Source organism: Amphiura filiformis, chromosome 12 (genome assembly GCF_039555335.1).
Source record: "Amphiura filiformis chromosome 12, Afil_fr2py, whole genome shotgun sequence".
NCBI classification, from domain to species: domain Eukaryota; kingdom Metazoa; phylum Echinodermata; class Ophiuroidea; order Amphilepidida; family Amphiuridae; genus Amphiura; species Amphiura filiformis.
The window spans coordinates 38626248-38646800 of NC_092639.1; the positions used below are offsets into that span (position 1 = coordinate 38626248).

General features: G+C 35.6%; 1 protein-coding gene across 4 annotated transcripts in view; it reads left to right on the forward strand.

The window, feature by feature from the left end:
* The first annotated feature begins 10418 nt into the window (after nt 1–10418).
* The window catches only part of LOC140166165 (uncharacterized), a 75475-nt gene continuing 65340 nt past the window's right edge, over nt 10419–20553 (forward strand). For 2 of the 4 annotated variants that reach the window (XM_072189562.1, XM_072189559.1), the window contains exon 1: nt 10419–10569. The gene's annotated coding sequence lies outside the window, so the exon portion shown is untranslated. The remainder of the gene's footprint in view (nt 10570–20553) is intronic. The other 2 variants (XM_072189561.1, XM_072189560.1) reach the window with 1 other exon arrangement.

A 20553-nucleotide genomic window follows, 5' to 3' on the forward strand; every position in this document is an offset into this window, starting at 1 on the left:
CACGCACCTTTATTCCGAACTCGGCAATCTTCAAATTCCATCAGGTTTGAAACCACATGTTGACGTCACTTACTGTCAGCATGTTGCTGTAAGATTAGACGACGTAAAAGCAGGTTGCCATTTGACCGTTTGAGAGGTTGGCTAGGAGTAGATGTCTCCAAATAAGACATCAGGGTTTGTTTGTTAGATTATTTGAGTTACTTGTTTGTTTGTTCGTCATCGGTTTGATACAAAATATACACACATCAATAAATATTTATATGCTCATTGTAAAGGGTTTGCATATTCATAGATTATATGTTTTGAGCCTTCCCCACATGTCAAATCAAAAATGGTAATACAATCTTTAAAAATCTATAAAGCTATGAATTATGAAATAAAATGTCGTTGATTAGTGGTCAGTACTGGTCACCATATGTGCAGATTCAGTTTCTTGCAGATTTAGTTGCATTGACAATACAGTAAAAACTCGATAGTTAGTATATGTATTTACTATCGAGCGCTTTTGAAAACATGAACTTGTACTTGTTCGTATATAGCTATGTGTATCGATGATGAGCCATGCGGACTGCCAAGCTGGGTATCAAATGCAACCATCCGATGACCGATGAGGCCAAAAAGTGATGAGGCCAAAAAGCGGTACTCCATTTCAAAGTCTCGTCAATCTAGAGAAAGATGGAGGAACTTGAACACCATCCTTAACAACTCTTATAAATCTGATTAGCTTGCTACCCTCAATAAGCAGATGGAAGACCTGATGCTGGCCGACGAAATGGGGAATTATACTACCACCTGGCAAAGCATACACTCGCTTTCTGGGAAGAACTCAAGGAAAGGGGTGGAAGTCTAAAATAGAGATGGATCAGCTCCAACCAGTGACCATGAACTGCTTGAGGAATGAAAGAAATATTTTAGGTCACTCCTTAACAACGACAGTGGTACAGCAGCTTCAGAACTTCCTGCACCAGCTGTTGAAGATCTTCCTATTATCACTGAGCCCCCAACTCGTGAAGAAGTAGTCGAAGCAATAACAGCCATGAAGACCAACAAGGCAGCAGCATTGGACTGGGCTATAACTGCTGAATCACTTCAGGGAGGAGGGAATAGCATGATTGATATGATTCTTGAATTCTGTATTCTCAACGCTAACACCGCCAGGTCAATGGGCTACGAATGTAATCATTCCTCTACCAAAGAAAGGTGACCACTCTCTTATGACAAACTACCGTGGTATTTCTCTTACGTCCATTGCCGCAAAACTATACAACAAAATCCTTCTGAACAGGATCCTACCTCACATTGATCCTTTACTGAGAAGCAACCAGGCTCAGCAAATACACATTTTGAGGAGGATCTTGGAAGGCTTCAAGGAGAACCAACTTCCCTTAACAGTCACTATTGTGGACTTCATCTCCATCAACAGGTCCGTCATGTTTTCAATACTGCGGCATTATGGAATACCAAAGGTTGTGGTCAATGCCATCCAGGTGCTCTCCAAGGACTCCAATAGTGCCGTTATGGTAGATGGAAGTATCTCAGAGCCTTTTCAAGTAACAACTGGAGTGCTTCAGGTTGATGTGTTGGCACCATTCCTGTTCATTATCCTGGTAGACTACCTTCTGAAGAAGTCAACTTCTGGAATTGACGCTGGAATTGTTACCTACCCACGTAGGTAAAGCAGGTATCCTGCCAAGATGTCGAATGACCTGGATTTTGCTGATGATATTGCCCTGCTGGAATCTTCCATAGCCCGTCATAGTCATGGGTAATTACCAAGGACATGGAAAAACAAGAGCAATGCCGTTGCAACATCTTGCTACAGAGTCATGTTAAACACCAAGCGTGTGGATCGGATTCCAAATGAAACCATCTACAACCTGACCAACACCACTCCACTGGTCAGAGTCAAGATTCATCAGCTCAAATTTCTCGGCCATATACTGCGTCTTGAAGATGGCGAGCCTGTGAAAGAATATGCCCTTTATATTCCACCACATGGGTCGGCCGCGCACACTGTATCTACAGTATGTCCAGCACCTCCTGGGAGATACTGAAGGGATGCTGCAGCCAAACAAATTGTTTCACTTGCCCAAGATCGCAATAGTTGGAGAATTGATGATGATGATGATCGATGATTTGCTCAAAACCCTTTACACTTTTGTGGATGGGGCACTTCGTGGTTGCATGTTTTAGAAGCGCTCGATAGTAAGCACATTATGCTATCTATCGAGTTTTTATTTTTACGGTATAAGGTCACTTTTTAACAGTAGACTTAAATAAAATACACGTATAATTATTGTTCATCGTCGGTAATAAGCCAAAATTAGTATATCAATCCAGAACCCCTTCCCCTTCGACTACTTCATCAGCAGATGACAGACGTCCCAACTTAGCCATGTTCCGGGGCCATGTTTAGCAGACGACACTGACAGACTTTCCCGCTGTGTACCTACACTTGAATACCATTCCTCAGTACGCGTTACACCTGGGTAAATCACTATCGTCATGGTTACCATTATGCAAATTAATTGCCAAATATTCTGAAAAACTTGAACAGTGTGAAAATCTTCTTTATACCATGTCGTATTAATAAAAAAAATTATATTAAGTGGTACTTTTACCTTGCGGCAGTTTTAAGGAAAAACATATGGGATAAGCTAAAAACACGCCAATTCGACAGACAATACATGCAATATCGTAGTCTAACCACCTGGCATTGAGAGGTAAAAAGGCTTTCGTTTGGTCATAATACAAACTTGATAAAAATAATTAAGTAGAAAGCATCGCTTTAAATCATCATGTAGGCCTAATGAAGTTGACGAAAAAAAAGTTAAATAATATATTGCACTTTATATTACTATGTATTAAATACATTAACTTGATGATAGATTAAAGATGGATTTTTTCATTTCCACAAGACAGTAAATGAGATATTTCAATTTTTTCTTTTTGATTTTGAAAGCATTAGTCAAGTTACATAAAGTAGTGTAAACAAATGGGCTCAAATTTGATTTCAAAGGTGGTTTCTAGAAATTAATTTATTTTGTTGCAAAAGCCATAACATCCACAAAAGGCGCGACATAAAAGACATAATAAAATAAATAGGAAGGTGTGAAAATTGTACCAAACCTATTCTTTTAGTTGCTATTCATCAACACTTTATCCAAACCCAAATTGAATCAAATCGAACAATTAAAAAAAAGCTGTTGTTCTCAAAAAGTCAAAAAGTGGATGTAAGGGGTTTTGCAACAAAGCTCTTCAAATGTATACACATCAAATTTGTCAAAGTCATTCTTACATGTTTCTCATTTGCAATTTTGATTTTCTGAGTAATAAACCCATATATCATCAAATTTCCAGCCGCATTTTTCATTAACTTGTGGAATACATCTCTGTTGAATGAATTTTGGGTTTATTACTCAGAAAATCAAAATTGTAATTAAATACATTAAGTTGATGATGGATTAAAGATGGAATTGCTTCATTCCACAAAACAGTAAATAAGATATTTCAATTTTTCTTTTTGATTTTGAAAGCATTAGTAATTAGTCAACTAGTAACCAGAGTTCGTAGTATCTGATCCAAGAAAATGCACTTACTGTGTACGTTCAACAACCACTGTTGTCTTTGTCAACACTTGATGAGGAGTGACTGCAATCTACTGACAACCAACGCTAGAGGGATTTCCAGCGTGATTTTTTGGCTTGGCAGTTGGTTTTCCTTCTGGGGATTGTTTGGATCCCTGTTGCAGGAACTCATCAAAAATGTGAGTAAGCTGGTACTGCCCCTCGTCTCTGTTCATAGTTGTACGCCCCCTCTTTCTTATTTTCACAAGCAAGAGTCAAGTTACATAAAGTAGTGCAAACAAATGGGCTCAAATTTGATTGCAAAGGTGGTTTCGCGAAATTAATTTAATTTGTTGCAAAAGCCATAACATCCACAAAAAGGGCGACATAAAAGAAATAATAAAATAAATAGGAAGGCTTGAAAATTGGACCAAACCTATTCTTTTAGTTGCTATTCATCAACACTTTATCCAAACCCAAATTGAATCAAATCGAACAATTTAAAAAAAGTTGTTGTTCTCAAAAAGTCAAAAAGTGGATGTAAGGGGTTTTGTAACAAAGCTCTTCATATGATGTTACACGCGAATGCACACTAAAATAGCAATTATAGCAGATCCATTTTCTATTGATCACAAAGCAGCGGTTTTCAGTATTAATTTAACACTCGCCCCACCCCACACTCGCCCCAACCCCACACTCGCCCCACCCCACACTCGGTTGAAAATCCAATGGTGGCTAAAACGCCGATGTCGACCGAGGTCAAAAATTGGATTTGCAAGGGCAATCGCTGGCGGCGTACCGTATTGTGAATAGCGAGAATTGACGCTGGTCCCCGACATATTCATAATCATCGAAGCAAATGGCTGCCCCCTTACTAGTAGAGACAGCAAATACCGGCTGTTTATACTTAAGCACAGATCCTGGCTTTAGCATGTTTGATATAAAGTCAGCACAAAAAGTAACGCAGCTGTTATAAATACGCCTATAACTTCAAAACTAATAATTGTGTCCACAATAATTCTGCATTGAAAGAAGGATGATGTATTTATGCACATTTTGATACCCCATTTGTCAAATGTCGTTCAATACTAATAACACAGTAGTGCCTTTGAAAAAAAATGCCCGAATTTAAAAGTTGCAGTTTACAGCGATCAATGGTTATTACGCAAGCATTGTGGCACGTAAAACCCTGCATTATCTTCGCGCTGACTTTAAATCAATACAAATAGCTGCAACTTTTAAATTCGGGGATTTCTCTTTAAAAATACTAATGTGTTGTTAATATTGAAAAAATTGGACAAATGGGGTATCAAAATGGGCGTAAATAAATCACCCTTCTTTCTGTGTTGAAATATTGTGAACACAATTATTAGTTCTGACGCTATATGCGTATTTATAACAGCTGCGTTACTTTTTGTGCAATCTTTATTTCACATTTTAAGGATTACATGTAGTCTTGTAAGGGATTCGAGAGACACGTGAATTTTTTAATGATGGTAAGCAGCATCGCATGTTGAACAAGCAGATGATACCGCATTGATTGTGTGATCTGTATGTATGCATTAAAACAAAATGTGTACACATCAAATTTGCAGACATCAACTAAACAAAAAAATATCATATAATATACGTTGTAAATATCCAGGTACATCACCAAGTAGCGGGATTTTATCATAACGATATTTTATCATATGATATACTTCCAAATTATCCAATAAAGACTTGTCCGACTAAGTTCATTATGAAACCTCGGTTAACTTACCACACTGGATTCGTGCGATGAATATTTGCATTTGTTGTCTCCAATGCCTTTTCTATATTTGTTATTTTGACCGTTATATCAAATCGACGGGATTCATATTTGTAGTACTTACCATTTATTTAGGTTTAACATGCATAAATATAAAGCATGACGGGTTGTCCAGTTCAAATACAGCGTGTCCGATAGCATGGGCATATCATATAACACAGTGTCCTGTAAGTGTTAGAAGGGTGTTTAACCAGGGATACGAGACAACTAAATCTGCCTTAAGGGTAGACGAGGTATTGTTGGTCGAAGCAACCTAAAAATCGATTTTCATTATCTATATCAATATATTATTGAAAATTAACGCATTGATGTTTTGCAAAAGTTCATTCTACAAATCATATACTTTGCAAACTTGCTTAATTTATTGTTGTTAATGAGTTATGTACGTTTTACAAAAGTGTTGATGTTTCAGCCCTCTTTACAACGTAACTCAAGAACCGCAGCACCTATAAAAGTGTATCTGTGATATTTTAATTCTTCAACACGCTCGCTATAAAACGATCAATGCAAATTTTGCCAAAGCTATCTACCATTCGCAAGATACTGTGAACTACGAAATCGCAACAGTTTAAAATATTGCTAACCTTTAAGGGGGTATTACACCCATTACATTTTTTTAAACATTTTTTTGCATTTCGTGAAGAAATGAGAAAATAAAATTGGACAAAGTAGTATGCAAAATGAAGGGGCAAATCTTCTCGTTCTATTAGTGGCATCGGTATCAATGTAGCGTACATGCTTTTACAGGTAGAAGCCAAAAGGTGGTACATCACCGATGTTTTAAATTCACTTCATTTTGGAAAGCTTACTATAAACGGATTTCGTTCAAATTTTGGATACATGTTGCTAACGCATTAGAGAAATAATGTTGATATGTAAAATGGGAATAAGTGGTTCTTGATGACTTCATGAACTTGGTGATTTTTAGTGCTCCACACCTATCAACAAACGAACCGGTTAAAATGCTTCTATTTTCAATGTTAAGCTATATTTTGTATTTTTAACTAGCGACATTATTTCACTGAAACCTAATTAAGCCATAGGTAAAAAGTTTCCACAACCAAACTACAGTTATGTTGAAAAAAATTGCATTTCTCTTCACCTATACCATCAGATTAGGTAGTTTTTCGTAAGCTTCATTTTTGTGATTTTGGTACCAAAAATGAATTGGTTTGTCCAATCCATTTCAACTAGACAATCTAAATTGTACTCACCATTTACATCCATTCCCAAGAAATGTTATTCTGTCCATCATAGCATTATATATCCAGTAAAAAGACAAACTAGACCAAATATCAAAATTGATGCCTCATTACAGCTATGTTGATATATCACATGTATTTCAAAATGGATGCCTAAATTTGACCCCAACCAGGTGATTATAACCTGACCTATGATGACCTATAACCTTATAGAAATCTCTTTTCCAAACAACACATGATAGAGGCTATATAGTATTAAATTTGCTATACCATTCATTGAGGAAGAGATATAGCATGCCTAGTTAATCACAGTCTGAAGATGGTATAACAAAGGATATAATTTATTCTATTCAAGTACTACTTGAATAGAATAAATTATGTTTTGTTATGAGTGATGCACACATACTGAGTTACTATAATCCCATAGTAACAGGTAAACAAAAAAGTATATAGGGCAAAAATGATATACTAAAATGGTTTAAAAACACTTTGTAGGTAGAGATATTTTATAAGTTCAGGACATGAGATGATGAACATATAAATGTACTTCATAAATTTGCAAGAAAAAAAAGAAGAGGGGTACTGATGAAAATCAGGGTATTATACCCCCTTAAGGGATACGGGCGCTCAGAGATTTTAACATTCTTTTTGACCAGATCAACAGCATTATTCCGACCCATCCTTTCCTCATAATTTTGAGATTTTGGTATAAGCTCTATACTTTCGTCATTACCACAGTAAAATGCACCGCCCGAGATATGTTTCGTTTAGACGCTGTGAACAAAGAACGTGGAAAAAGTGGTAACCATTGTGATTCTTGTGACGATTTTGCTTCTCACACTGTAAAAAATATTTTACTCAACACTGAGTAAAAAGGTCACAGCTCAACAGTTGAGTAAAAAAATACTCAACTTTGAGCTCAGGTCACAACTCAACAAATGAGTAAAAAATTACTCAATGTGGAATTTTTTTTTTACTTCACAGTGGAGTTGTCACCTATATAATGAGCTCAATGTTGAGTGATTTTTTACTCAACCGTTGAGCTTTGACCTTTTTACTCAGTGTTGAGTAAAATATTTTTAACAGTGCATATCAAAACCGCTGGAGCAAAATACCTAAACCTTTGGAAACAGATTGTTTTAATAATAGTAGGCCTCAATTTCAGATAGAAAATGTTACATAATATGAAAAATTATAACTACACGCCTTTAAAGAAAACCCAAAACGCAAGGAGAGATTTCAGCCATCACGTTCGATCGTATTCCCTCGGTTTATCGCAAATCACACATTTTGTCAGACATACATCATCTAAGGATTTGCTTTCTGAAGGGTACCTTAGTTCTTCATATAACTACCGTAAAAATTCGCATAATGGCGCACATAAGCTCCTTTGCCTTAAAGCAAATTTCATGTACAAATAGACAGCTCCGGATCCGTCCTCTGAAAATCCCAACAAGAATTTAGAGTCTTGTCTTTATTGAGGGCACTTTTAGTTTGTGTCTAAAATTCCAGATATTTCAATTAAGTTAAGCCAATATATGCGCCATTAGGCGAATCTTTACGGTATTTCAATTCCGATTCTAAAATCTACGAGCTTACAATTGGAATTTTGACCAAAGTGCGCGTTCCTTCAAGCCACTGATTTTGACCTAGGTCAAAGGTCATTCTTCCAATTTCGATTATTGTTCTTTAGGTCTTGTTTCTTTATCTACCTTTTGTGGTGTGTAAGTTATGTGCCCATTATATTCCTACAGGAAAGTGCCCACTAAAGAAAGTAGGCCTACCTTAGGCCTATACAGTTGTGATTTTTTTTCTTTTTTTGGTTATTATTTTACTACAGCTCAACTTACCGTACTTTGCCTAACCAGACAGTCCATGCCAAAATTGTTACTTTTTATTTCGCAATTTCATAATTTGCATATTATTAGCATATTTGCAAGAAAAAACATGAAAATCAATAAATACCTATATTTTTCACAATTTCAATATTTTATTAGAAATTAAGCATGTAGGCCGTTTGTTATGACTTGATGAATGAAGCTGTTAAAACAGATTTTGTTATTTTTCCTTTTTGCCCCAAAATGTGTAAAAATCAACATTTTTGGATGACCTATATTTTCTTTGAATATTTATCAAATTTCTTAATTTAGGTATAATACAGTGCAGAAAAAGATGTCCAAAAAATCTGTTAAAACAGATTTCCAATAAATTGTTCCATTTTCCATTTTGGGTTAAATACTCAATTTTCATGCGCGGGATATTTGAAACATAAAATGAAAACATGTCCATTGCACTTTTTCCTCGAGATGTACTATAATATCAAGGTTACGGATATATTATAATCCCTTCTTATCTTCACTGATCCATCAGATACCTATTGTTATGAATGATCAATGAAAAGGTTCAGAACTGGGCTACTAATGGTCTGTCAAGTATCTATAGTTATTTTCATGACTGTGTCAACTCAAAAATCATGCAAGGTCGAATGTAGGAAAAGTATGATCAGTTGAGCTGTACTTTTAAAATGTTTACATTATCATGAAGCTGTTACTATAGTGTCTTTATCCGGGGGGGCAGTCACGGGTATGTTGAAAAAGGGTCATCAGCAGAAAATTTCGACAAAATTGAGCAAATTGACAATACAAAATAGCTGAAATAAGAAAATTTGAAAGGTTCGGCATAATTTTATGGCATTTTGATGACAAAATTCTAGAAAAAAAAATGGGTCATTTTGTAGCCGAACCTAAAAAAGGGTGTCATCAGGTAGGATTTAAAAAGGGGTCATCGGGTATACTCGTATTCAGAAAAGGGAGCCTATTTGACAAGCATATGAAAATTATACCCATCACTTCCAATCTCGAGAGCTTGATCACGTACCTAACCGGAAATTGAAAAAATTACGTATTGTGTTGTAATAATTATAAGGTCATAGATAATTCTATAAGATTTTGAAAGATTTTGGAATTGATTTCCATAAATCATAATTCAAAATTGTAACACTCTATGCAGGAAAACATTGTGATATAAACACAACACGTGCAACATTATCGCATTTTAAGGTCATACGTAGGGTGGTTTGCAGCAAAAGCACGTGATTTAAGCTACCAGTATGAAATTTATATTGCCATTATTTTTTGGGATAAAAATCTTTTTTTTGTCTTTGGATATCAATACATTTTTCCAAAAATAACAATAAAACTGGTTATATTGGCAAAAAACCCGATGAATATCCGTGCACTTTAATGGCAAAATCAAAATTAAAACACCCTTTTGCTACCGACTTTACAACCTCTTTTTAGTATACGTGTACTTCTCACTTGGGCTAAATATCCATATTGGAGTGAGTGAGCGGTAAATAACAACGACGATTGTTTGGGCATATAATGAAAGTCAGAAAAATAATGAATAATGAACAAAAATTATAAGACGACGGGAAACTCACAAGATCGATTGTCAGTAACCTAAAACCGGGTTCCGTATTAACTTAAAAATCCGATTTTCAATTTACCGTTGGCTTTTATACTCTATGGCAAGTTATTCACTTAGGTTTATACCCCGTAGTTTATAATCTGAGAAATCTCAAAATGACAAACCTCCACTTTTCCTTAATAGATTTAATGAAAATATATGCATAACATAGTAATGTTTCGCGCGTTATGAATGATTTGTTGAAACAATTTTAAGGTCAAAGACCTCATATATAAAAAGCGTCACCAAGTGCCACGAGAAACACGTTGCACGTTGCTGCAACTGGTTTCCCCTTAGACATCCCTGATTTTAATAAATGGATCATTTCTGGATTAGCTCTGCTACCAGCTACAATCTTATTCGACTGTGTTCTGAGTGGGTTAAGTTAGGCCTACAATATTAACATTGATATTACTATATTTTATGCAAACGGATTGTGGATATGATCGTGAAACTGTTAATTTGAATGTGACATTGACGGTACTAAACTGAAGAACCAGACCTAAAACTGGATTTTCAAAAGGTAGGTTTTGTCTTATAACTTCACAGATCCTGGGGTTTGATATAATTGTAGAAACTGAAGTTGTAGAATATGTGTCTGAACCTAGGTCTAATATTTAAGATTATTGTAGGTCATGTAAGTAGGGCATAGAGATTGGGTATTAAAAATATGACGTATATGATAATTGCAGGATATTTCATTTGACAATATAAACTGATGGTAACAAGGGTCTACCGCCTGTAGTTTTAGTCTAGCCTTCATATTTTGATGTCAGCCGGTGTTCCGTTCAGAAGCCTATAATACTGTAAATTGTGGTAAAAGTGGGCGAAACCCACTTTAGTTTCAAATAATACCAGATTACTGTACTAGTTCACAATATGATCAGATCTACGGTAATACTGGTAACGTTTGTCATATAAGTTTCGTAACCATCAATAATCATTGAATGCATTATCCGATTCCTTCATAATTTTGGGTTAAAATGGCGGGACTGTTTAATTTGGGAGAGGAAAGGCCAGGGCAGGGAAAGGTGGTGAAGAGCATTGACATTGTGTGGGGGGGGTGAAAGCAAGTTCTTGATGTATAATGAATGCAGCAGCTTTTGCCGACAGAATAAGTAGTTAATGGCACAAATGCGCAAGAAAGTGAAAATGTTGCTATATTGAAGCTAAAATATAAAATGGTGAAATGTGGTGCTTGCAAACGTGGAACACATTCAAGCAAAGCGCGAAAAAATTGGCACTTTTAGGATAAAATGGCAATATGGGGTTAATTTAGTTAGAAACCCACATACAGGTATCAACATTTGGGGGATGATTGTATGGCCCACCCCCCTTATCAAAATATTGGGGTGGGGAATGCCCCCTCCCGGAATTACGCCTATGGTGGAGAGGATAGTGGTCGCGATGCTGCTTGTGTGCAATATGTTCTATAGGGGATGGTTGTTTCATCATCGTGTTTGGTGGGGTAAAACCCCGGGGGTGCACACTAATATGAAAGTGACGTACCTGTGCCTCAGTCACCGGATTACGACACTAGGGGTCTATCGGTTGCGATTTTTGTCCCAAAAAAAAGAGGGTCATTCAGTGGCGGCTCCAAGAAAATGGGGGTCATTATGTGTGGAAACGCTTAGAATTGGGTGTCATTTACCGTGAAAAATAACTTTCTGGGCAAAAATTTGCCATTTTTTCTCTTTTGGTGTCACTAGTTTCTTTTTTTTTTAAAAAGGGGGGGGTCGTTGAGTACACGCTAATGAAAAAAGGGGGTCATCGGGTGGCAGTTTTGCATCCAAAATGGGGGTCTATTGTCAGGCACTTGACGCGTACCAATATATGGGAGTGTTTCCGGTGTAAAACCGGTGGTAGAGCAAAGGGATGGAGTTGATTTTTGGACCAAAGACGGGCTTGTGTAGGGTGATATTTTTGTGCTAATGGTACTTTTTAATATTTTAATGAATGTTAACGACGACTATTATGGTATACTTGAATATATTTTTGGACTATTTTCGACCCAGGGTATAAATATTAGGGTCGATTCTAAACATTGCGGTCTGTGTGCATGCAGTTTCTTAACTTGTCACGTATACCGTTTAGTGATGCCAATAAATTAAATACATGCCTTATAAACTCTGATTGTCACCTTTGTGACAGCCCTCTAATTGGCCACTAAATTCAATTTGGTGTATTCTACATACAATGTATTATAAAAATGTCTTTCATAAATAAAAGAGGGAACGAGATTTACATATTTCCTATTTTAATTCGCATATTAGGCACAATTATGATGAGAAATAAAATGTCATGATGAGGTGATGCCAACTAGGTCAGTTGAACGTTTTATGCCTGCATCCTAAAAAGCGAGACGTGATTCTTATCACGTTTCTTTCATACTTTTTAGAGATTCCAGGAATCTTCATTTGATAGTCAGAAAATTTGACAATATTTTTATTTGATATATTAAACTTTATTGAAAAGTTTTTCTGAAAAAGTGCGGTTTTCTTTCTTTCTTTTTTTCTTTTCTTTTCTTTTCTTTTCTTTTCTTTTCTTTTCTTTTCTTTTCTTTTCTTTTCTTTTCTTTTCTTTTCTTTTCTTTTTTTCTTTTCTTTTCTTTTCTTTTCTTTTCTTTTCTTTTCTTTTCTTTTCTTTTCTTTTCTTTTCTTTTCTTTTCTTTTCTTTTCTTTTCTTTTCTTTTCTTTTCTTTTCTTTCTTTTCTTTTCTTTCTTTCTTTCTTTCTTTCTTTCTTTCTTTCTTTCTTTCTTTCTTTCTTTCTTGCAGAAACTTTCAAATTATCTCAGCAAATTTGTACTGTAAATTTTGGAAATTTGGAACCAAAAAATAGAATTTTGCTCCATGCATTTTGTTCAAAATTTCCTACCCTATGACGCCTTTTTCAAAATTTTCAACCCAATGACCACCTTTTTTTCCAAAATGTTATACCCAATGAAGCCCTTTTCATTCTGTTTGTCCCCAATGACCCACTCCCACTTTTTTTTTACAAAGTTTTGTACCGATAGGCCCCTACTTCACGACGCCGGTAGATACATATCTGTAGTCACTTCTAAAGTTGAGTGCACTGGGAACCGATACAATTGTTCGTGCTTTTGAGCGCATAAAGTAACGTTTTGAATCATATGCAGCACGTTCATTTTCAACAATTACAAACGTAATCCAAAAAGGAAGTTTAAACATTAAAAACAATGAACTGTGAAGGAAATCCAGTTTCTAAAAACAAGCCTCTTTGATACAGGCTGTATCAAAAATATTGTTCTCCGACTGTTTTCAATTTTTGCGAATTATTATTTGATCGTGTTGATGAAAGGTGTTGGCAATTTTATTTATTTGAATTGCTATGAATGTCAAGTTTAATAAGAATTCAGCTTATATTGAAAACAGCACAATCTGTGCAGAAATTTTTATTGAAGACCTAGCTTCTTTTCAAAATTTCATCTCAAAACTGGCTTGGTGGGCATAATACTAGTGATGTGATTTCACAGGAAAATTTATGAAAGCAGTTTGTTTGTTTTTAATCAATTATTAAGAACTAATAAGTACTTTATTGAACACAAAGCCTACATAAATTACTGTTTTGCTTTGCTTAGCACATTTAGTGCTTAGCACAGTAGAAGCACTAGCTCATATTCTCTTGCTAGCGGTGAACAAATAAATGATGTATCCTTCGTGTAAGAGAATGCCAAACAAATCCCAACTCTAATCCTAACCCTAACCCTAACCCTAATCCTACCCTAACCCTAACCCTAACCCTAACCCTAACTCTAATCCTATTAGCATTTCGTGCTCTCTTACAATAAGGATAAACCAAATAAATTTGTTAGTAGGCTACTGTGAGAGAAATTCGCGGTATCACCTTCCTTTCTTCAACGGCAAATACCAGCAAAATTAACAGATCAAGATAAAACTAATATTTAAATTTGTATAATTTATATTCCAAATAAAATCAATCGCATATTTTTAACGTTTTCTTGAAAGTGACTCATGTGTCAACAATCATCATTTTGATACGACCCGTATGGCCTAAATCTAGATATTCAATTATATGATTATGCCTAGAAACTACGTTTATCATGTGTATCTTATGTGTATTCCTACAGTAGGCCTATAACACAAGATCCACAACATGCTCATCTATCAGGGGAACAGTTCTTAAACCCCAATACATTTGTACATTCGTTGAATGTCCTTTGAAGATTTGGGTACAAAACTCATACTCTGCAAACTTGAGGTCAAATTTTGCACTATGATTATGTAATTGAGGTTATTGGACTATGCCATTGGGATGAGCCTCTTGTGGGCCATGCCATAGTGTAAGTTGGCAACGTATATGTTTGTACCCTATTTCCCCATTTACGTTCAGAGACAGCGTGTTATATTTGGCACACCTAATAATTTCTTTTATAATAAAAATAGGTCTTTAAAGGTTATAGGCCTGCAAACCGTGTTTTGAATATAAAGATATTATTTGCACTAATGCATGATGTCGATATGAATATTCCGTTTTGCTTGCATGAGACTTAAGGGGACACGACGTATTGTTGGTCGAAGCAGCCAACAAATCGATTTTCATTTATTTAAATCATATAAACATCTCAAAAAAAGCACCTACATACACCATACTGAATACAAAATCAAGAGAATTTACCTCAACTTTCTTGGGTTACATTGATTTAAATGTACGCTGTGACATCAATATTTAGTCAATTGCTACAAATGACGTGTCACAATGTGCAGAAATAAATTCTGCTTCCGACGCATTTTACAGATTTGTAATACAATCGTCCGTTTTTAAGGGGGGTTAGTTACTTTTTTTTAGATGTTTATTATTGAAAAATAACACTTTGATGTTTTGCAAAAGTTCATTCTACAAATCATATACTTTGAAAACGTACGTGCTTGATTTATTGTTGTTGATGAGTTATGTACGTTTTACAAACGTGTTGCTGTTGCAGCCCTCTTACAACATAACTCAAGAACCCACAGGACCGTTAAAAGTATACCTGTGATATTTGAATTCTCCTACACGCTCGCTATGAAATGATCAATGTAATTGTTTTGCCTAAGCACGGAATTTCCGTAAAGTGGATCTTTTGGAGGAAAAGGCTGGAAGACCAAAAAGGCCTGAAAGTTAGCCTTTCCCTAAAATCAAATGAAATTAGCTAAACAAAGTAACTTTACCAAACATACAAGACAAGGGACGGGGACGTGCTCACGGAAAAGATTAATTATATTTAGAGATAAGTTGTTTTTGTAATTCATTGCGGAAATGTTTGACAGATTTTGAAGCTTTCAAATTTTTACCTAACGAATTCCAAAGAATGGGAAAAAATGATCAGAAAACACTTTATTATTTTTGGTTAAATTAAATACTTTGGTGGGGGGTGGAAAAGTTGGAGCCTCGGACGTCAAAAAAATTTGATCCCTCCTAAAAAAAGGGTGGATTTTTTTTTATCCCCTTTTTATGGTCTAAAATTTTTGATCCCCCTCCCTTCATGTCCTAAAAAAGAAACCAAAAATATACATCATTAACAGTGGCATAGATTTCTTTTTGACATATGGGTTGGTGAAAATTTCTTGAAGTCCAGTGAATCCAGCACCTTTTGCTGACAAAATAAGTTTATGGTACAAATGTGGGCGAAGCGCGCAAAAAAATTTGCCATATTGAAGCTAAACTGGTGAAATATAGTGCAAAACTGGAATTAATTTGAGCGAAGCGCAAAAAAATTGGCACTTTTTATTTTAAAATGACCAAATATGGGGTTAATTTTGGTTTGGTTAAAAACCCATATACAGGCGTCAACATTGGGGGGGGGGGGGTGATTGTATGGACCATCCTTAATATATTGGGGGGATTTATCCCCCATTCACCCGGGATCTACCCCTATGGTCATTAACTCATTAGCTAAAAATTACCGTTTGGAGTTATTACTCATTGGAGTCATAGTGTTACACCCAAATTGTAAAGTGCGCACATTTTGTTGATTTGTAGCTTGAGCCCGGGGGGCACTCAACTTTAGAAGTGACGGGTATGTGCCTACCGGCGTCGCGAAGTAGGGGTCTATCGGATACAAAGCGTTATTTTTTTTTTTTAAACGGGGTCATTGGGTACAAACAAAATAAAAAGGGAGTCATTGGGTATAATATTTTGAAAACAGGGGGTCATTGAGTATAAGATTTCAAAAAAAGGGTCATCGGGTAGAAAATTTTGAAAAAATGGAGCAAAATTTGAAAGTTTCGGCATTATTTTGTTGCATTTTGATGATGCTATTCTAGAAAATCTAGAAAAAAGGGGCTCATTGGGTAGCCGCAACCAAAAAAAAGGGGGTCATCGGGTATAGTGAGCTTCAAAAGAGGGGGCCTATTGACAGGCACATACCGTCACTTCCAAAGTTGAGTGCCCCCCCCCCCCTCCGAGCTTGAGATTACAAAATTGAATTCTTAACATTCAGGCGCCGCCAAATTTTTTGGAATGTACATGTCTTCTCGTACATTTTACCCCGGAATTTTACCCTCAAATTTTTTTGACCCCCCCCCCCCCTATTAAGGACTGAATTGTTTTTGATCCCCCTTTTTAGGACCCAAAATTTTGACAGAACGTTTAGTAAAATAATTATCAAATGAACAGGGCTGCTCATTTATGGAGTACCTGTACATGAATGTACTAATTCCAGTGTGTACATATCTGCAACTTTTAATCAAACAAATGACAAGCAAACAATGACGTTGTGTAGTCTCTATAGTGACCGTTTGCCACAGTTCTTATAGCCCATTTTTGAATTTTTACAATTTTATTTAAGTAAGCTTTACATGTATTTCCCCATAAAAGTATTCCATAATTCAAGTAAGGCAATACTAATTAAGAAATAAAGGGTAATGCATTATCCTTTACTTAAGAAATAAAGGGTAATTGCATTATCCTTTACACGAAAATAATGTGTCCGAGGCAGTAAAGGCGCAGCCGAATCCATTATTTAAACGTTTTTACTGCCGAGGACACATTATTTGCGTGTAAAGGATAATGCTGCACCCTTTATTTCTATTCTATTACCACAAAATAGTGTGATTCAAAGAGAAAATATCACATTTTTGCCCAAATATTACAAGTTGTTTACCTCAAGGTGGAGCGCCTACGCGTAGCCAAAGCGTAAGTGATAGCGATATTGCAGAACGAGTAACCAAGCGTAATGCTTTGCGTAGAATGCGTAATGACGCTAATATACTGCACCGCGCTTTGATGTGCGCTGTGATGCGAGAAAAGAACATAAAGTTCGTTGCCATGGCCACTTTATTAATGGTCTTTCACGTGACGCGTTTCAACAAATCACAGTGCGCGATTTTGAATAATGGGTCGTGGGGTAATAGAAACGAAAATAATGTGTCGAGGCAGTAAAACGTATATAATGGGTGAGACGCAGCTGAACCCATTATTTGAACGTTTTTACTGCCGAGGACACATTATTTGCGTGCGAAGGATAATGCTGCACCTTTTATTTCTATTCTATTACCACAAAATAGTGTGATTTAAAGAGAAAATATCACATTTTTTGCCCAAATAATTATTTCAAGTTGTTTACCTCAAGGTGGAGCGCCTACGCGTAGCCAAAGCGTAAGTGATAACGAGTATTGCAGAACGCGTAACCAAGCGTAATGCTTTGCGTAGAATGCGTAACGACGCTAATATACTGCATCGCGCTTTGTTGTGCGCTGTGATGCGAGAAGAACATAAAGTTCGTTGCCCTGGCCACTTTATTGCTAATTAATGGTCTTTCACGTGACGCGTTTTAACAAATCACAGTGCGCGATTTTGAATAATGGGTCGTGGGGTAATAGAATGTACAATAAAGTGTATATAAAATACGATTTGGAACAAAATGTTTCAATTTATTCATGATACCGACATTTCATGATATAGTTTTAGTTACACAATCAATGTGACATTTCCAAGTGAGACATTCGTCTATTAGTACACCAAGGAATTTTGTTTGATGCACTCTTTCTACAGTCGTATGATCTAGTGTGATTTGCAGGTCTTGATTCAACGATGTCATTTTGGGTGTGCCAAGTATCATGTAATTTGTTTTGGTAGCATTTATTGACTATTTATTAGCTTTAAACCAAGATAGAAGTGGGCCCAGGATTGATCCTTGAGGAACACCACATATAATATCGCGTGATTCTGATTATAAGAATTATAATAAACATATATGCAAAGAGTGGTCTCAACACCCCCCTAAAATTGATTTCCTGTGTCTAATTTGCCAATTTTAGCATGAAATATTGGTACCTTTGTTAAATTTTCTTTATATTTTGGGCCTACTTGGGACTTCTTGGGAAATTTATTTTGCCTTATTGGGTCGGGGTGCGTCGCAGTTGCATGCATGCAACACCTCTGGCTACACACCTGTGTCCACTAATTTACTGTAACTGAATGTTGCTATGAAATTGCAATATAGACGTTCATTACTCAAAAGAGTTTACTGATAAAAGGATAATATTCCTTTAATTCATAAACCTATAGCTACCCCACATTTGATAGCAACACACTTATTTTCTGAATCATGCAGACTGTGTTACCAGTGCAAATTGTACAGAATTGGGAAAGGTTTTGTCTTATTGATAATTCAAGATTCTATATATATAAGTTGCTTTATACTTTCAAGTTTCTGAATGAATAACAGTAGCGTAGATTTTATTTTTGACATTTTGACAGAAGAGAGATTGAAACTAAAAATGTTCTTCGATCGCGACTTTTTGTTGATAATCTATCTGAATCAAATGTATTCTTCTTTTATATCAGGATTTATGTTTTTTTTAAAGCGTGTCTTAAAAATAATTTGACGAATTCCAGACAGTACTAATCACATTATCAAACCAAATATTCACCTACACACACTCGATACATCCCACTCATATCTCACGACAATTCATAACATGGAATTACTAGTAGTTGACAACTTGTCCAAGTAATATTGAAACCTTTTTGACCTATTCTAGACAGTATCTGTAATTTGTACTAATAATACCAAAACACCACCCAAGGATAGCTTACAACCTACACAGTGTCATGCCCATGACATGACAGCTGACCAGTGAACCTACCAATTTATTTGTGTCCATTGGATTGTCTGTCTGAATAACTTACTGTCTAGTATTTCCCACCCACAATACTACAACAGTCTCTATTTTCTTCTAGTTTCCTGCTTTATGTTATATATTTATATGAATCTTAACTTTGGGTTGCAAAACTTTGTTTGCATTAGTGTGTTTATCAGTGTGTTTATTGTGTACATTTTGTGTGATCTTTTTGCCTTGGGTATTTCCTACCTGTAACAATAGGGAAGAATATAAAACTACACAACGCAATATAATCCAACAAAATTCCACAAAACAATCTACAAGAACAAATCACACTAGTATTTGCAATAAAAAAAATATTCAAGACGTGCGTCAAATAGAAAAATTGCTTATCTTACTAACCAGCATTTTAAAAAAAGTACCCCGTTAGACACAAAAATGTTTTTAAAACATGTTATAAACGCGTTGTCATGGTTTTGGGTTAGGCCAAAACGGTGTTTTTTTAAAATTAAAATAACACTTTAATGCCGGGTTATATATTCGTGTTGTTGTAGTTTTTAAAACATTGTATGTGAGAAAACACTACAACAACACTTTGAAATGTCACTTTTTATTGAATCTGGGGTGACCAATCGATGCACTGGCACTGTTCATCATTTTTTTTTTTTTTGCGATTTTTTTTTCGCGGATTTGGAGAGTCCCTGGACCTAACATCAAGTGCTACCATCCCAAATAATACATTGCACATATTCCACATTCAATATACTCCAACGTCACACAATGTACCTTACCAAAACACATCAACGTTATTTTATATTCCTTAAAATGTCCGGATCTCAATACCTTGCTCGAACCAATATATGACGAGCAATAATATCGGTAAATGCGTTAGGATAAGAATTTGAGAAGAAGATGAAATAAATGGATTAAAAATGTGAATATGTGGAAGGACCCAGCATATCTCTATAGGAATCATAGTCGCTGCTGTGCTTGTCTGAAGTTGTGGTTAGCTCATTTCAACAGGTGTTATAATTTTCATCAAATTGCTTTTTACTTTACCTGTTTACTATTCACATTTTCACGTGTTTGCGTATTTTTTTTTACAAAAGAAGAGCTCAAGTGTCACAATATAAAAGGAATACAATAAGGAAGCTCCCTTGCTAGATTATTGTTAGGGCTGTTGTCGACAAGGTTGTTGTCAATAATATTGTAGATAAAGCAATTTTCCCGATTGTCGACAAGAATGAACTCATTGTCGACAACAATTAGTCGTAATATTAGAGCTAACTGTAATCTTAATTATTTGCCATGAAATAACAAGATAACAATGATAGGGTGGATTAATAGATTTCTTTTTGTGATTTGATTACGTGTAATTGACTGTAATATTTTGATGTAAATAAACGACGCAGATGACGTG